Source organism: Schistocerca piceifrons, chromosome 8 (genome assembly GCF_021461385.2).
Source record: "Schistocerca piceifrons isolate TAMUIC-IGC-003096 chromosome 8, iqSchPice1.1, whole genome shotgun sequence".
Taxonomy (NCBI): domain Eukaryota; kingdom Metazoa; phylum Arthropoda; class Insecta; order Orthoptera; family Acrididae; genus Schistocerca; species Schistocerca piceifrons.
In genome coordinates, this window is record NC_060145.1 from 290,934,131 (window position 1) to 290,953,391 (window position 19,261).

The 19,261-nt window shown below is 38.9% G+C and overlaps 1 protein-coding gene across 1 annotated transcript in view; it reads left to right on the plus strand.

The window, feature by feature from the left end:
- Positions 1–4,560: 4,560 nt before the first annotated feature.
- Positions 4,561–19,261, plus strand: part of LOC124711611 (armadillo repeat-containing protein 2) — a 184,276-nt gene continuing 169,575 nt past the window's right edge. The window contains exon 1 of the mRNA XM_047241775.1: positions 4,561–4,698. The gene's annotated coding sequence lies outside the window, so the exon portion shown is untranslated. The remainder of the gene's footprint in view (positions 4,699–19,261) is intronic.

Genomic DNA, 19,261 nt, shown 5'->3' on the forward strand with positions numbered 1-19,261 from the left:
AATTAATAGATTTTTTTTTTTTACTTTTAATCAGTAATAACTCTCTACGTAAAAACATATACTTATCATAACTAATAACACTGAAATTGTTACATGCAACATACAGCATGGCTAGCACCTTACGGCTTGAGCATGCTACCTCACGTTCCCAGGGTATTAGTGGCCCTTTCTCGACCTTTTCTGGGCGGAAATTTCGCAGGGCGAAAATTCATAGGGCGGAGGGGATTAGTGGGCCCTTCCTCAATCGCCTCGGGCATGGATGTGTGTGATGTCCTTAGGTTAGTTAGGATCAAGTAGTTCTAAGTTCTAGGGGACTGATGACCGTAGATGTTAAGTCCCATAGTGCTCAGAGCCACGAGCCTTCCTCGATCTTTTCTAGGCGGAAATTTCACAGGGCAGAAAATTCACAGGACGGAGAATATACGACACCCGTTCAATTCCCGACTGGGTCGGGGATTTCCTCCGCTCGAGGACTGGGTGTTTGTGTTGTCCTCATCATTTCATCATCACTCGGGAAAGTGGCGAGACTGGACTATGAAAAGAGTGGGACTTTGTACGAGCGCTGATAACCACACAGTTCAGCACCCCACAAACCAATATCATCATCTTGCAGAGACAGCGAACCAAAAGCAGACTAATCACAGCACGCACGCACAATCGTTCTTCCCCATTCGGGTATGGAGCAGGAAGAAATTCTCTTCATGTGTGGTGTAATGGGGATTTCTCTCTGCCATACACCTCAGAGTGATCTGGTGAGTGTAGATGCAGATGTAGATGCAGAATTACCCTCAATATCAACGGCTTCACACTGATGTTATCTGGAAAGGAGGGAGCATGGTAGGGGGAAGGGGTTGGGGGGGGGGGGATTTCCGCGTTAAACAGTCAACGATTTCATTCATACTACAAGAATCTTTGTTGTTGCCAAAGGTACTCTAACGAGAAAGTTCGCCAAGGATATTCAATGGTATTGGTAGAAGTTCTCTGAAGTGGCTTTGTGTAGGAACATAAATTGTCATAAAGGCATCCATATTACGTCAGTTCGACTTTTGTGAAATAAAATAATTCCTTTTGATAGACAAGAATTTGCGTACTAACTTGGTGATGATACACATCTTTTTTTACACACAAGGTAAGATAAAAACTAGCTTGACATTTTTTTTCAGGATTTATAAAATTTTGTTAGCAGCTTCCGCCAATAGTTCAGCGAGGGGGGGGAATATTTCATTTCGACATGAATTACTGGACTAGAGCAGCGATTAAAGATATTTTGCTACCTTAAAATATAGTGTGTTAAAAACTACAGTCTGTGTCAGTAATATTTAGATGTCTCTTAACGTTGAGATGCAAACTTATTTAACGTCAGCATAAACATGCTGGGAATGCAATGATCACCGGAAATTAGTGTAGCTGAATTAAAAATAGTAGTTTTAATGCAAAACAGTTACCCATCTCTTTTGTTTCTGAATCAGCGCTAATGAAGTGTGGATGAAAGGCAGATTCTTTCGTCTTTCATGCCTCTCGTGGAATAAATGCGAGACTATAAAACTAGAGATCTAGTCGCCCGTTAAGTATATTACATGATATTTTTAGGAACAGCTTAATCCTTGCAAAGGAAACAGTGAGAATCAGAGGAACGGTTGATGCTACAACGTAAGTTCCTGAAAACCATTGAGAGACATGAATTTGCCCCTGCTTTGGGTGGAGAGGTTTGCAGCGTATACGTTACTGTTATTGTTAAGCTATCAATCCGGGGTTGTGCTAAATCGCTAATGACTCCATCGTTGACGAAACCTTGACTGGCCTGTTTTAGGTTTCACAGAATCGATTAACTGTGGGTCCAAGGGTAACCAATCTGCAGGCCTACGTACTTTTTAACTTTTCTGATTTCCACTCAAAATGTGAAGATAACGTCTGATAAAACCAACAGATGCTATGCACCGGACTTTTGAACTTTTGTCTATCAACAAAAACAATATAACATCCCAAACTATCTACTACAATTGACTCTTACTAGCTTCAGGCACATCGCTAGATAATTCACTGAATAATAAGTGTCCTTCATGAAATCAGACCTAAAGTTTTGGATTACTACCTTCTTACGTCGAATATACACTGAAACTGACCACATGAACAGCCATGATCTTATTTTCATGAAATGTACCAGTTTTTACCACCTCTCGAATTACGTACTACCTGGAAAATTCACAGTTGCCCGCCGTTGTAGGAGCTACTCCTACAGACTATCGCGAAATAGATTATAATTTTTTACAGCTCACTTTATAAAGTAAAACACATCATGTTATAAACGTTTAGGCACATAGATAGAACAAAATGTTACGAATCACTCCGCGCCACACAGCTAAACATCTGGAGGCACGTTTTGGGAGAGTCCAATCTACTTGGTACTTAGTGGTTGAAGTGGAAACCTAAGCCACATTGAGCGAGAGAGAGTGAACACTGCCGTTACTGAATCGATTAAACATTACAGCATCTGTAAAAACTTCACAGAACTGCTTTCAAACATGGTAGAGAAATATACTGAAGTCACTGTGTCTGAAATCAAAATTCGTAAAAGGAACATAAAACAGGTTCACAAAAACAGCACAAGTGAGGTAGATCATAGCTAACCTTGTCCGACCATTTCACTATGCGACCTACGTCATGTGGTGCAAGGTGTATCCGAGGTAGGTAGAAGGGTACATCAACAATTACATTATAGGCGAGCCTGATTTGGTGAAAAAAAAGGCGGGTTGTTACGTGCTTGCCTCCCATGCATGGATTCGATTCCCGGCTGGTTTGGGGATTTTTTCCCTGCTCGTGGACTGGGTGTTATGTTGTCCTCATCATCATTTCATCCTCATCACCGGCATGCAAGTCGTCCAATCAGACGTCGACTGAAATAAGACTTGCGCATGGTGGCTGAACTTCCTCGGCCAGCAGTGCCATACGATCATTTCATTTCAGGCGAAATATGCTAACAGTCTAAAGTAGCAAGTGTGACCCAAGTTCATAATACCGCACAGAAGACCATAGTGCAAAAACATGTAAATAAAACTCTTCTGCCAATCTGTAATATATAAAATGTGTTCAGTGAAATAGAATTATTCGAAACTATTCTTCTTATGTTCAAAAATGCAAACAATGTTTATGTTAATGATCTATTAGTTCCAATGTTTCAAAGATACTGCAGAACCGTGCTCACATAATCTTAAACAGCTAACAATTAATATGCATGGCCCCTGACAGCAAGGGGATATGCAAAGTGTTTAAAAAGTAGTGTCACAAATTTCGTATAAGGGTACGTCAGGAAATTAATACCCGTTAAGATATGGGCCGTTGATGATCTACAGGTTACAGCTTCCATTTTATTTATGGATAAGGCAATATTCATAACAGAAGACATAGCAAATTATCACAATATGCATGTGTGGGCAGATGCACATCCTGTAGCAACCATTGAGGTGAATGATGTCGCTGTGTATAACCGATTTTTGCGCTTGCAGAAAGACGACTGTTGTTTATGCACGACGGGGCAGCACCCCATGAGCCATGTGTTTCTGAAAGAGTCGTGAGGCACTGCGAAGAAGAGCATAATGACATGTCAGGCTATGTGGGAACCACATGGAGCACTATTATAGTGCCTGCTTCTACGGAACAGACAAATGGGAGTGAAAGGACAGATTGGCCCTTATCTCAACGGGTGTTGATTTCCGGACATACCGTTACAGTAACTTTTTCTCTAATTCTGACCCATATTATCTCCTGTAGGACTTCTTTTTAAACATCCTTTATAGTTAAACCGCTTACAATGAGACTAATTCTTGCAAAATGTCTCGAATGTGTGAGATTATTACGAGGTTGGTAGAATCTTGTTATTTCTTTGTAAGATTTGTATTATTGGTCTGTTCGCATCAAAGTCCGCGCAAAAACTAGTTTAGCAAACAATAGAGAAGTCAGTTTTCTCTATTATTTGATAGCTTCATTATACCACGTCATGTACGACGATGAGATTTCTGTCTTCATCGTGTCACGCTAATGGATAATTAGGCATTGTCCCAAAAGGTGTGCGTCGTTAGAAATGCGCATCCAAATTCGATCCATGGCTCTTACGGGGAATAGGGAGAACTTCAAACCATACAAAACCACTCACAAAACAAACTATAAGCAGATGCAACACACATGGCTGAAAGGCATCATACGTTTGTTTCATTTGTTACTTTATCATGAGGGTAAAGCAATGCGTAGAATAAAGTTGCAACAACACTGGCATAGATAACAGCCGAAAAAGACTCTCAAAATGCACAGAATCATCAACTACCATTTAAATAGCCGATATAAGAAGAAGACATTAAACACTATTTCAAGGCGTTATTTTCCTGTGTAAATACCAGCAAGTGCAATTAAAACACCGTGAGGAACACAGCTTATTTTAGGAATATTGATTACACTCCCCTCCTCCTCCTCCTCCTCCTTCCCAACTGTGATAGTGGGGGTACAGAAATCAATAGCTAGTGGAAGCGTCGTGCGACGCAGCGATATGCAATGTGTTCATGGAATAGCCCTAGCAGCGACCACGGCCCTGAGCTGGGCGCTATGTTATTCAGTCCTGTGTCTGAGGAAGCAAGTTTTCTGGTGTAGAAGTCATGTGAACTGAATTGTGTAAGACCCAGCCTTATAAAGCAACGGATATCTTCCATTGTAAGTAGGTTTTGGCGTAGTAATATAAGTTCTTCTATCAGGCCTGTGTAGAATACATTTTTCTCTGCAGTAGACTCGCGCGATCTACGCTAAAACCTTTCAGGCGTTTACATTGTCGTTAGGCTCGTCGGCATTCTTCAGTACAATAGTTCCAAGTCTGTGCTTCCCGATAGCGTGGCAAGCACGTGATAGGAACGCAGCACGAATTTCACTGTACTTTTTCTTAGTTCAGTGGTGGAACGCTGGAGGACTACTTTATAGTAGCACGACTGGATCGAAAATTTTGGTGAAGATTTTACCGCAAATGACATACTCTGGGCTTTAAAGCATTTCATTTTGCTAGATAACAGTTGACAGTGCTAGCAGCTATGTACATTTTATTTGTGTCAGTTGTTCAGTCAGCTTATTATCCAGTTTCTGGTATTATTTTGTAGATGTCATTCAAGAACTGTTTAAACAGTGTTAACACTTTGTCTCTTAGCCTTCCTGAGAGTTAAAAATTTTTTTTTAATCAAAATACCGTACCTTTCGGCACTAGACACTTTGGGTCACGCTCCTTTTTGCATTGCCATAGGCTTCTAATGAATCGTTTTGTAACGGTTTTTCATTATGTCGCTTGTCAGTTACGCTGTACGCAAGTAACTGTTAAGTTGGCATAACAATCACAAATTGAGATCACATTTACGAGTGCCGTATCCTTCGACAAAAAGAGGACGCGTTAATTTAATTAAACTTACCGATACCAATAATGTGAGATATAAGCTCCACCGACAAAATTTCAGAGATTATTTAACTATATTGGTAGAGCGTTAATGAAAAGTATCGGAGTATAACCATCCAGAATATTTCTCGTCCTCAAAATGCAGTAGAATGTGAAATCATGCTTGATATCATCTTAAGTGATCTGGCGTCATTAGTTTCGTCGTCATCAAAATTATGCTTAGAAAAAGAATCAAAATTAAAACGGACTGGGATTTCGTTACACAGTTTCGTGAAAGTCGGAGAGGTAACAAAACGTGTTTTGAACAAAGTTGAGAATTAGAATTGAATAATTAGAAGATGATAACGCATCTGAAATTCATGCTACGCTTGACTGATGTAATATTCTGCAAAACGCAATAGGCCTAAATTTGTGGCAGGACTGTGGTAATCGTTTTCTCATAATACACAAAACTGACAGTTACACATGTAGCTGTACCATGTTGTTGTTGTTGTTGTGGTCTTCAGTCCTGAGACTGGTTTGATGCAGCTCCCCACGCTAATCTATCCTGTGCAAGCTTCTTCATCTCCCAGTACCTACTGCAGCCTACATCCTTCTGACTCTGCTTAGTGTATTCATCTCTTGGTCTCCCTCAACGATTTTTACCCTCCACGCTGCCTTCCAATACTAAATTGGTGATCCCTTGATGCCTCAGGACATGTCCTACCAACCGATCCCTTCTTCTAGTCAAGTTGTGCCACAAACTTCTCTTCTCCCCAGTCCTATTCAATACTCATTAGTTACGCGATCTACCCACCTAATCTTCAACATTCTTCTGTAGCACCACATTTCGAAAGCTTCTATTCTCTTCTTGTCCAAACTATTTATTGTCCATGTTTCACTTCCATACATGGCTACACTCCACACAAATACTTTCAAAAACGACTTCCTGACACTTAAATCTATACTCGATGTTAACAAATTTCTCTTCTTCAGAAACGCTTTCCTTGCCATTGCCAGTCTACATTTTATATCCTCTCTACTTCGACCATCATCAGTTATTTTGCTCCCCAAATAGCAAAACTCCTTTACTACCTTAAGTGTCTCATTTCCTAATCTAATTGCCTCAGCATCACCCAACTTAATTCGACTACATTCCAGTATCCTCGTTTTGCTTTTGTTCATGTTCATCTTATACCCTCCTTTCAAGACACTGTCCATTCCGTTCAACTGCTCTTCAAAGTCCTTTGCTGTCTCTGACAGAATTACAATGTCATCGACGAACCTCAAAGTTTTTATTTCTTCTCCCTGGATGTTAATACCTACACCAAATTTTTCTTTTGTTTCCTTTACTGCTTGCTCAATATACAGATTGAATAACATCGGGGACAGGCTACAACCCTGTCTCACTCCCTTCCCAACCACTGCTTCCCTTTCATGCCCCTCGGCTCTTATAACTACCACCTGGTTTCAGTACAAATTGTAAATAGCCTTTCGCTCCCTGTATTTTACACCTGACACCTTTAGAATTTGAAAGAGAGTATTCCAGTCAACATTGTCAAAAGCTTTCTATAAGTCTACAAATGCTAGAAATGTAGGTTTGCCTTTCCTTACTCTATCTTCTAAGATAAGTCATAAGGTCAGTATTGCCTCACGTGTTCCAACATTTCTACGGAATCCAAACTGATCTTCCCCGAGGTCGGCTTCTACCAGTTTTTCCATTCGTCTGTAAAGAATTCGCGTTAGTATTTTGCAGCCAGGACTTATTAAACTGATAGTTTGATAATTTTCACATCTGTCAATACCTGCTTTCTTTGAGATTGGAATTATTATATTCTTCTTGAAGTCTGAGGGTATTTCACCTGTCTCATACATCTTGCTCACCAGATGGTAGAGTTTTGTCAGGACTGGCTCTCCCAAGGCCGTCAGTAGTTCTAATGGAATGTTGTCTACTCCCAGGGCCTTGTTTCGACTCTGGTCTTTCAGTGCTCTGTCAAACTCTTCACGCAGTATCGTATCTCCACTTTCATCTTCATCTACATCCTCTTCCATTTCCATAATATTGTCCTCAAGTATATCGCCCTTGTATAGACCCTCTATATACTCCTTCCATCTTTCTGCTTTCCCCTCTTTGCTTAGAACTGGGTTTCCATCTGAGCTCTTGATATTCATACAAGTGGTTCTCTTTTCTCCAAAGGTCTCTTTAATTTTCCTGTAGGCAGTATCTATCTTACCCCTAGTGAGATAAGCCTCTACAACCTTACATTTGTCCTCTAGCCATGCCTGCTTAGCCATTTTGCACTTCCTGTCGATCTCATTTTTGAGACGTTTGTATTCCTTTTTGCCTGCTTCATTTACTGCATTTTTATATTTTCTCCTTTCATCAATTAAATTCAATATTTCTTCTGTTACCCAAGGATTTCTAATAGCCCTCGTCTTTTTACCTACTTGATCCTCTGCTGCCTTCACTACTTCATCCCTCAGAGCTACCCATTCGTCTTCTACTGTATTTCTTACCCCCATTCCTGTCAATTGTTCCCTTATGCTCTCCCTGAAACTCTGTACAACCTCTGGTTTAGTCAGTTTATCCAGGTCCCATCTCCTTAAATTCCCACCTTTTTGCAATTTCTTCAGTTTTAATCTACAGTTCATAACCAATAGATTGTGGTCGGAGTCCACATCTGCCCCTGGAAATGTCCTACAATTTAAAACCTGGTTCCTAAGTCTCTGTCTTACCATTATATAATCTGTCTGATACCTTTTAGTATCTCCAGGATTCTTCCATGTGTACAACCTTCTTTTATGATTCTTGAACCAAGTGTTAGCTATGATTAAGTTACGCTCTGCGCAAAATTCTAACAGACGGCTTCCTCTTTCATTTCTTAGCCCCAATCCATATTCACCTACTATGTTTCCGTCTCTCCCTTTTCATACTGTCAAATTCCAGTCACCCATGACTATTAAATTTTCATCTCCCTTCACTACCTGAATAATTTCCTTTATCTCATCATACATTTGTTCAATTTCTTCGTCATCTGCAGAGCTAGTTGGCATATAAACTTGTACTACTGTAGTAGGCATGGGCTTCGTGTCTATCTTGGCCACTATTATACGTTCACTATGCTGTTTGTAGTAGCTTACCCACACTCCTATTTTTTTTATTCATTATTAAACCTACTCCTGCATTACCCCTATTTGATTTTGTATTTATAACCCTGTATTCACCTGACCAGAAGTCTTGTTCCTCCTGCCACTGAACTTCACTAATTCCCACTATATCTAACTTTAACCTATCCATTTCCCTTTTTAAATTTTCTAACCTACCTGCCCGATTAAGGGATCTGACATTCCACACTCTGATCCGTAGAATGCCAGTTTTCTTTCTCCTGATAATGACGTCCTCTTGAGTAGACCTCGCCTGCAGATCCGAATGGGGGACTATTTTACCTCCGGAATAGTTTACCCAAGAGGGCGCCATCATCATTTAACCATACAGTAAAGCTGCATACCCTCTGGAAAAATTACGGCTGTAGTTTCCCATTGCTTTCAGCTGTTCGCAGTACCACAACAGCAAGGCCGTTTTGGTTAATGTTACAAGGCCAGATCAGTCAATCATCCAGACTGTTGCCCCTGCAACTACTGAAAAGGCTGCTGCCCCTCTTCAGGAACCACACGTTTGTCTGGCATCTCAGTAGATACCCCTCCGTTGTGGTTGCACCTACGGTACAGCTATCTATATCGTTGAGGCACGCAAGCCTCCCCACCAATGGCAAGGTCCATGGTTCATGGGGGGAGGAGCTGTACCATAGCCTCTTTAATTTCCTGCATTCCGTCACAATCTGCGCCTATTAGGACTTCACCCTTTTTCCTCCCTCCCGATAGACTTTGTGAGTTACTGGTATTCTGTTACCATCTGTACATACCGTAATGACTGTACGATTCTCTTTGTTTACTTCCTACCCACTACACCAAAGTTGAATCTATTTCTATTATTTTAGTGATGTTTTCATTCTTTACTATGTCCATTATTGAGGTTTATGCAACACCTTATGCATTTCCATTGTGCATAGCCTTTCTTTCACTTTGTTGGTTAGCGACCACGCTTTTGCACCAAGCGACACAATTCTGTTCACAAAACGCTTGCACAGTCACTTCTTTTTTTTTTTTAACTTTTAGATACCATAATTCCATGATACTGGATGCAGCCACTTAATTATGGCTTTTGCGTTTCAAATTTTATTTCGTAATGTGACGCTTGTATGAAGTAGGCCTATATGTTCACTTGAAGTATGACTTGTAAACTAATATACAAGTCATACTTCGTGTGAACATATAGGCCTACTGTGTTTTTTTTTTCCCCCTCCGCCATACTTTACTCATCATAGCCTATCACTTATTTTCTACACATATTACTTACATCTTCTTCATCTTCAGCTCCAATTGGTTGGTTGTGCACAAACAGTAGACTGTATATACTCCTGTAGCTTACTCTTATGATCCATATTTTGACGTTTCCTCCTCCAGGTTTTAAAGACTTCATCAATACATGTTTTGAACAACACAAGAGAGATGCAAAATCCTTGACGTACAATCTCTTGTTAAGAATAAACTCTTCTGTCATACAGTTATCTATTTTGACTCTACTTCTATTGCCCTTTCTATAATGTTTCACTGCATTATTTTAAACTGAAGATACTTTTTTGTCACACTGAGTACCATCAGTCTGTCATTGGAGCACTGTTATAAACCATCTTCAGATCAATAATTATAATGTGCATTCCCTGTCTGCTGTTATTTTTTCTGCTAGTTGTTGTCAGAATGATGTTCCTCCTCTAAGCCCACTTTGCTCTTTCAAATCTTCCTGCTGTTCTATCTGTTTTACAATTTGTCCATTGCAAAGCCAGAACATCTTTACTGTTGAAACAACATTAGCCATCTAAATGAAATACAAAAATTCTTGCAGATGTATGCATTCAGAGAATTTTAAAGCTTCAAGAGAAGACCATCAGATGCAAAAGAAAACAAACACCATGGGAATCCTGAAAGAACAAATTCAAAGAATTTAAAACGTTAACTGCACCAAGTTTCTATATACAGGGTTATTACAAATGATTGAAGCGATTTCACAGCTCTACAATAACTTTATTATTTGAGATATTTTCACAATGCTTTGCACACACATACAAAAACTCAAAAAGTTTTTTTAGGCATTCACAAATGTTCGATATGTGCCCCTTTAGTGATTCGGCAGACATCAAGCCGATAATCAAGTTCCTCCCACACTTGGCGCAGCATGTCCCCATCAATGAGTTCGAAAGCATCGTTGATGCGAGCTCGCAGTTCTGGCACGTTTCTTGGTAGAGGAGGTTTAAACACTGAATCTTTCACATAACCCCACAGAAATAAATCGCATGGGGTTAAGTCGGGAGAGCATGGAGGCCATGACATGAATTGCTGATCATGATCTCCACCACGACCGATCCATCAGTTTTCCAATCTCCTGTTTAAGAAATGCCAAACATCGTGATGGAAGTGCGGTGGAGCACCATCCTGTTGAAAGATGAAGTCGGCACTGTCGGTCTCCAGTTGTGGCATGAACCAATTTTCCAGCATGTCCAGATACACGTGTCCTGTAACGTTTTTTTATGCAGAAGAAAAAGGGGCCGTAAACTTTAAACCGTGAGATTGCACAAAACGCATTAACTTTTGGTGAATTGCGAATTTGCTGCACGAATGCGTGAGGATTCTCTACCACCCAGATTCGCACATTGTGTCTGTTCACTTCACCATTAAGAAAAAATGTTGCTTCATCACTGAAAACAAGTTTCGCACTGAACGCATCCTCTTCCATGAGCTGTTGCAACCGTGCCGAAAATTCGAAGCATTTGACTTTGTCATCGGGTGTCAGGGCTTGTAGCAATTGTAAATGATAAGGCTTCTGCTTTAGCCTTTTCCGTAAGATTTTCCAAACCGTCGGCTGTGGTACGTTTAGCTCCCTGCTTGCTTTATTCGTCGACTTCCGCGGGCTACGCGTGAAACTTGCCCGCACGCGTTCAACCGTTTCTTCGCTCACTGCAGGCCGACCCGTTGATTTTCCCTTACAGGGGCATCCAGAAGCTTTAAACTGCGCATACCATCACCGAATGGAGTTAGCAGTTGGTGGATCTTTGTTGAACTTCGTCCTGAAGTGTCGTTGCACTGTTATGACTGACTGATGTGAGTGCATTTCAAGCACGACATACACTTTCTCGGCTCCTGTTCCCATTTTGTCTCACTGCGCTCTTGAGCACTCTGGCGGCAGAAACCTGAAGTGCGGCTTCAGCCGAACAAAACTTTATGAGTTTTTCTACGTATCTGTAGTGTGTCGCGACCATATGTCAATGAATGGAGCTACAGTGAATTTATGAAATCGCTTCAATCATTTGTAATAGCCCTGGATATGAGACAATATTTCCTTTAATGGTAAATTGTACAGCACCTCTAAACAGAGGTTTTCATGACCATGACAAAAGAACTAGAGAAAATTATCATATATCAAGCAAAATGTTGAAAATGACAGATAGGAACACCACAAATGCAAGAATTTTATTTCATAATAGACTGTCATTTAGTGTAAATGAACTGAGCACCTACAAAAGAAAACTGGTGGATTATCTCATCTCTGGATGTTGGTATAAGGCGAAACGGTACTTGCAGGCAAATCCATAGGATAAATGTAAAGTTGGAAGTGAAGTAAAACACTTCCTTTTCCTTTGGAAACAAATTTACTGAAAGATGGAAAGGAAAGCAAACTGCAGTGCTTAAAATACAGAAGAGAACTTACAGACTACGTGTATTTTGGGCAGATATGATTCCATGAGTTTTCATTATGTATAAATGTTTAAATTTTCTGCAGTATTGATAAACATACATGATCTAAAAAGTTGTTCCTTTTGTTGGTCACTAAGCGCTGTAGTTTCCCTCACTTTAGAATCTACCTCACATTCAAACCCTAATCCTCAGTCTCATCAAAATTTATATTGTCATCAAACACCTGGTGAGTATGTGTGCATTGAACCGGAGACCTAGAAATGAGCTTCGTCCAACCGGAGCCCTCAGTGGTTCACCACCCCACAACAGGCCACAGCAGTCCACCCACTCCACCACCACCACACACCACACACCAAACCTAGGGTTATTGTGGGGTTCGGCCCCCAGTGGAAACCCCCCTCCCCCCCACCCCCCCCTCCCCGCCTTCCCTTGGAACATCTCATGCCAGATGAGTGTAAACCCAAATGATTGCGTGGCAGAGTAATTATGGTGTGAGCATACGTGGAGACAGTGTTTGCACAGCAATCACTGACATAGTGTAATCCACCGTACAGATTCATGCCAGCGACCGGCATGCCTTCCCGCTCGGGAAGCAGAGCGTTAGATTGCACGGCTAGCTGGATGGGCTAAGCACTTGGTACTCACCTTGGTTCACAATGTTTTTCAGATAGTTACAACTTTTCCTACAGTTTAGAAAAACAGAAATTAGTTTTCACATTAGTATTATTTTTAGGTTCTTTAGCATTCCATCCAAAACAAGCCTCAACTTTCACTATCCAATCCATGTCGAGAATTATATTTTTTTCCAGACCAGGGATCACTAAGCATTCATATTCAAAGGTTCTGTCTTCTGTACTAAAAGTTAAAAGTACCTGTACCAATTTGTATTGCTTACCGGTTGCTCCTCTTATCTTTACACCTACAATGGTCATTTCCACAAAATTCTTACTCTACTTGATCTTGTCCCTAAATTGTTGAGATATATCACAAATTGGGCTACTTGTAGCAGTCAAACAGTTACCTTCCCACTGATCTATCTTAGTTTTAATGTAAGAACACCCAAAATCTGAATCATCTCTGTTGCCATAAACTTCATGCTAAAGATCACTTTCAGTTTCATCAAATGCTACATCCATACTGTCTTCACAGGGTTTTATCAACTTTACTGGTAATATAGCATTACTGTGGTTACTCGTGTTGTCAGGTAAAGATTGAACACAATGAATAGATTCCATGGCACAACTAACATCACTTGTTACAGAAGGAACACAAAACACATTACTGTCAAAATTACACTTCCTGCTTAGATCTTCTACGACTTTATTCCACCAATTTGGATACAAATTCTGACTAACCATAGTTAACTTATTTCATAAAGTGCATTTACATATGTTAACATTAATCTGGTCCCAAACAACATCCAAAAAGTTTTCTCCTTTATTCTCTAGGTTCACAGACAACTCACCTTTAGTTTTTTGATCATTACTCTGCATGACATTAATGAAAAACTGTTTTGACTGCTATGGTATTCCATGACTCTCACTTACAACATTACATACAATGCTTACCTTACCTCTATTGTCAATTTTATTCACAAATAACTCTGAAACTCCATTATTCTTAAACTCTACAAATACCTCATACTAATCATCATCATATTCCTCCAAAATTACTTAATCAACAACATCACTAATGATACAAGTCTCATCTCCATCAAAGTCACTTACTTCACTTACATTCATTTGCCATAAGCCACCAGTCTGAGACTTACCAACCTCAGATAGTTCACATCAAAAATATCACATAGTCCAAATCCAATACAGTCATCACATGATTTACAAACATCAATAACACTGTTTTCCGACAAAGAGAAGAAATTATTAGTATATAGTATATCAAAATTCTTACTACTCTCACATTCTGGTTTGTGATTAGCTTCTAATCACCATAATTGAACATAGCATCCCAAAACCTTTGATGAGAACATAACTGAGAAATCTGATATTCCTTCTGTCCAATTTCAGATACGTGTAGCATATCATTAGCACTGTTATTATTGTCTAATTGCAAATGGAACTTCGGGGTTGTAATCCTCCCCTCCCACACATCACCATTAAAGTCACAATCCCTGCACAAATCTTGAAAGCTTCAAGAGGAGTCAGATTACAAAAGAAGAAGTTTTTACTTATCTTCATTATCTCATTGTTGTTGTCAATGGCTCAAAGTCTTGTCAAGGAGTACTTTCTTACAGGTGAAAATTTTGATTTCTTAGATTCGTGATGTCAAAATAACTGTTGAAGAGTTGCCTGTTGCTATGAATATCTTTTTATTTGATCCCATTCTTCAAAAATCACACCGACTTAACAATGTCCTATATCCATAAAAACCAATGATTACATTGTTGTTGACAAGTTTAGCAAAATACGTGCATTTCGATCAGAGGTATGACCACCACTCCTTATATTCTACGGTACTCACATTAGTCCAAAGAGTTTACAAAATGAATGATGAATCATCACTAAAATATATCATTATTTCATAGATTAATCCAGAAATGAATTTAATAATTAGCATTAGATTGTGCAATTAATAATATGAATTTTAAGTATGCCAGAAATTTCATAAATTCAATTATTCTTAAAAGAAGAGTAATTTTAACTGTTAGTACATATCAATTATAACAATTCAGTTTCTTTTTTATACATTTTAGCCAGAAATATAATACATTGTATACAAAATCATATGAAATCTTTTAGTGAAACAGTTGAGATTATTTTAATCTATGCAATGATCAATAGAATACATGGTACCTCTATAGAAAAAAAAGAAGGAATGTAATGTTAGAGGAGGATGATTCATTACAATATCACCTCTCACAAAATATGGAAACAGGGTGTTTACAATATTTTGTGAGAGATTGGTTTTCCAAACGGTGTACAAAATGATGCCCAGTATAGCAAATAGATGTATAGAAGTATCTGATACATAACATATTACAGAGAACAACATTATGCCACTAAACTATAGAAATAATTACAGAAACAATGTACATTACTAGAATTTATAATCTTTAAGTTAAGATCTATACAGCCAACCTTCTAAATGTTCAAAAGAGAAGAGAAAAAATTTCAGAGCCTAAGCGCACAGTAAGTGAGATGACTCAAAAAACTCACAACAATCGGTACAGACCAGAAGAATATACTCGATCATGAGTAGGAATCAAGCAGCCATATAAACCATGGTATTCACGGATATGTTGACTCATGAAAGGACAAAATAACAGAAAAAATATTAGGGCCTAAGCTTGCGATGTAGGGATCGACCCATGAATCCAAACCACAATCAGGTACAAACCAGCAAAAAAGTTTCGACACAACAAACTGAATGATGTTCCTAATCATATCAATAAGTTCAATTATATGCAACAAGTAACTGTGAGAAGCATCCAGCTTCAATCAGTGGTCTATGTTCTCCTTGGAGACACACACACACACACACACACAAAGTCGCGATAGGGGTACCTAAAACAGAGCTAAGCATGAGTCTTTCCACGACTCATGATCCAATCAGATACAATACTGCAAGACTCAGGATAAATTTTTAGACATAGTCTTAATTAGTTTTGAATGAAAGCACAATCCAGTAGCTTGAGAACCAAAATCAAAGCATGAAAACAAACATGTATACATCTTGTTATATTGTCCGTACTAGTAAATGTTTTCCACACAAACCTATGTACACAAAGACCTAGAAAATTCTTTTGCAATTGATAAGATAAAAAATACATACTGATTTCAAGTTACATAACGATTGGAGAGTCAATCCCCCAATAAAAACAACATGCATGTATGCTGAATAACACTGTCTTTATCAATCTTGGTTAACAATTCACAAATATCAGACACAACACACATTCCAGTAGACAGGTGCTTGAGTACGTTACCCAGCACCCACGGTCGCTCACAAAATGACTGGTCCAGCAGGGTACAGCCATACAGCAGTGTGAGGAGTGGATCTACCCACATCTGTCAGCTTCCTTCTGAGAGTCATCATAACACACTAGAGGATAGGTAACATTTTGTGTACTAAATATGTTGTTCAGTATCTCATTCACATCAAATGAGATACCTATGTTCTCCATCTTCATTTTACAGAGTCAGTTTAATGGGATTTATGTCAGTTGAGATTAAAAAGTGTTCACATAAGAAATATTAATAGTCAGAGTTAAATGCAAGAAAAGAATGGACTAATAAGTTAATACACAGAGATATTCTAGGATACTATTCCTAATTTTTGCAGAGCAAATATGATTATTGTCCCATTTCAAAATTGCAAAAGGAGCTACTCATTTAGATTAATGGCATATATGTATTAAATTCTAAAGCACAAATCTACAAGGGTCACTCCAAAAGAAATGCACACTATTTTTTTAAAATCCATCTTTTATTGTACATGTTTGAAAGTTTTACAGCGTGTAGATACATCCTTTAGGAACAATATTCACATAATTTCCATCCCTCTCAACTGCCTTACACCATCTTGGAACAAGCGCATGTATACCCGCACGGTAAAATTCTGGACCAACCTGTTGGAGCCACTGTTTGGCAGTGGGCACAAGGGAGTCATCATCTTCAAACCTTGTTCCATGAAGAGAGTCTTTCAGTTTCCCAAAGAGGTGATAGTCACATGGAGCCAGGTCAGGATTGTAAGGTGGGTGTTTCAGTGTTGTCCATCCGAGTTTTGTGATTGATTCCATGGTTTTTTGACTGACATGTGGCTGCGCATTGTTATGCAACAGCAAAACATCCTGCTTTTGCTGATGTGGTTGAACATGACTCAGTCACGCTTGAAGTTTCTTCAGTGGCATCACATATGCATCAGAATTTATGGTGGTTCCACTTGGCATGATGTCCACAAGCAAGAGTCCTTTGGAATTGAAAAACACCATAGCCATAACTTTTCCAGCAGATGGTATGGTTTTGAATTTTTTTTTCTTGGGTGAATTTGCATGATGCCACTCCATTGATTGCCTCTTCGTCTCTGGTGAAAAATGATGGAGCCATGTTTCATCGCCTGTCAATTCTTCCAAGGAATTCATCTCCACTATTCTCGTACTGTTCCAAAAGTTCACTGCATACCGTTTTTTTTTTTGTTTTTTTTTTTTTTGTTTCTTTGCGAGTCACTGTCAACATCCTGGGAACCCACCTGGCACAAACCTTTTTTAATGCTAACACTTTCAGTATTCTGCAAACACTTCCTGCCCCTATCCCAATGTAGTGTTCACTGTGATGCGTCTGTCAGCAGTCACCAATTCATTAACTCTCTGCTCATTGTCTGGAGTGTGTGCAGTACGAGGCCTGCCACTGCGAGGAGAATCCTCAATATTGCCGTGCCCGCTTTCATCACGTAACCTGCTTGCCCACCGATTAACTCTACTGCAATTGACAGCAGCATCTCCATATACCTTTTTCAACCTCTTGTGGATGTTTCCCACTGTCTTGTTTTCACAGCACAGGAATTCTATGACAGCACTTGCTTCTGACGAATGTCAAGTGTAGCAGCCATCTTGAAGACATGCTGTGACAGTGCCACTCACGGGAACAGGTTGAACTAAGTTTGAAAACAAGCAGGAAGGATGTATCTACACACTGTAAAACTTTCACACATGCAGAATGAAAACTGTATTTTTACAAAAAGAGTGTGCATTTCTTTTGGAGTGACCCTCGTATTACAGAACACAACTATATAGAGTATCATTGATATTACTCAGTCAATAGATAGGACTAAACTTTAAAAATCACATCAACTCACATACTAAATTCCAGACAGCAAAATACAGTTATACAGTCTTATGAATCTACAGATAGATTTAAACACAGTCAATGGATAAAATAAAACTGCAAAAACTACATCATCTTACATACTACATTCATGCCAATGGAAAAAAGAACAAACAAACAAAAATTACATACTTATGGATCATGTCTATCAATGCTTTAGATTTCTCTTTGGCTTTCACCAACACAAGATTTCCTACTTCCAACTTAGAAAATCTACCTTTATCATCACATTTCTGCTTTCTCCTATCCCCCTGTTGTTTCATCATCTCCCGCAGTCAGTAGGTAAAATAGAACTTTAAAACTGCATGATCTTATGTACTACATGCATGGAAAACAAAACACAATTATATAATCTTTAAAATCTACAGACATAGTGAATATTTTCTTCTAGGCTAGGTGTCATTATGCATCCATGTTCAAATACCTTGTCCTCTATTCTAAATTTTAACAATACTTGGCATCTTACATACTTGCTTTGCTTACCAGTTTTTACATTACTGTCAAAGCTACATTTCCTACTTAGAACCTCTTTCACTTCATTCCATGAATTTGGATACAAATTTTGAGTAACCACAGCTAACTTATTCCAGAATGCAAATTTATCTGTGTTACCATTAATATGCTCCCAAACAAATTTCAAAAAATTTTCACCATTATTCTCTAAGCTAGATAACCCACCTCTACTGTTGGGATCATTACTCTGCATGAAATTAATGAAAAAGTGCTTTGACTGAACTGGTATTCTATGACTTCCACTTACACAATCAAAAACATCACTTACCTTGCTTGTATTCACAAATAACTCTGAAACTTCATTATTCTTAAATTCCACAAAAGCCTGATACTCATCATCACCATCATCATATTCTTACAAAACTACTTCATCAATAACATCATTAACAACACAATTCTCATCACCGTCAAAGTCACACACCTCACCAACATTCATTTGAAATAAGCTATCAGTTTCAGACTTACCAACTTCAGTCATTTCACAGCTCTCATTCACATCTACATAAAAAATACCACCTAATTCAGATCCAATACAGTCATCACTTGTTTTACATATATCAATAACACTATTTTCTGACCAAGAGAAGAAATCATTAGTACATACTACATCAAAATTCCAGAATGAGATTTTCACTCTGCAGCGGAGTGTGCTCTGACATGAAACTTCCTGGCAGATTAAAACTTTGTGCCTGACCGAGAC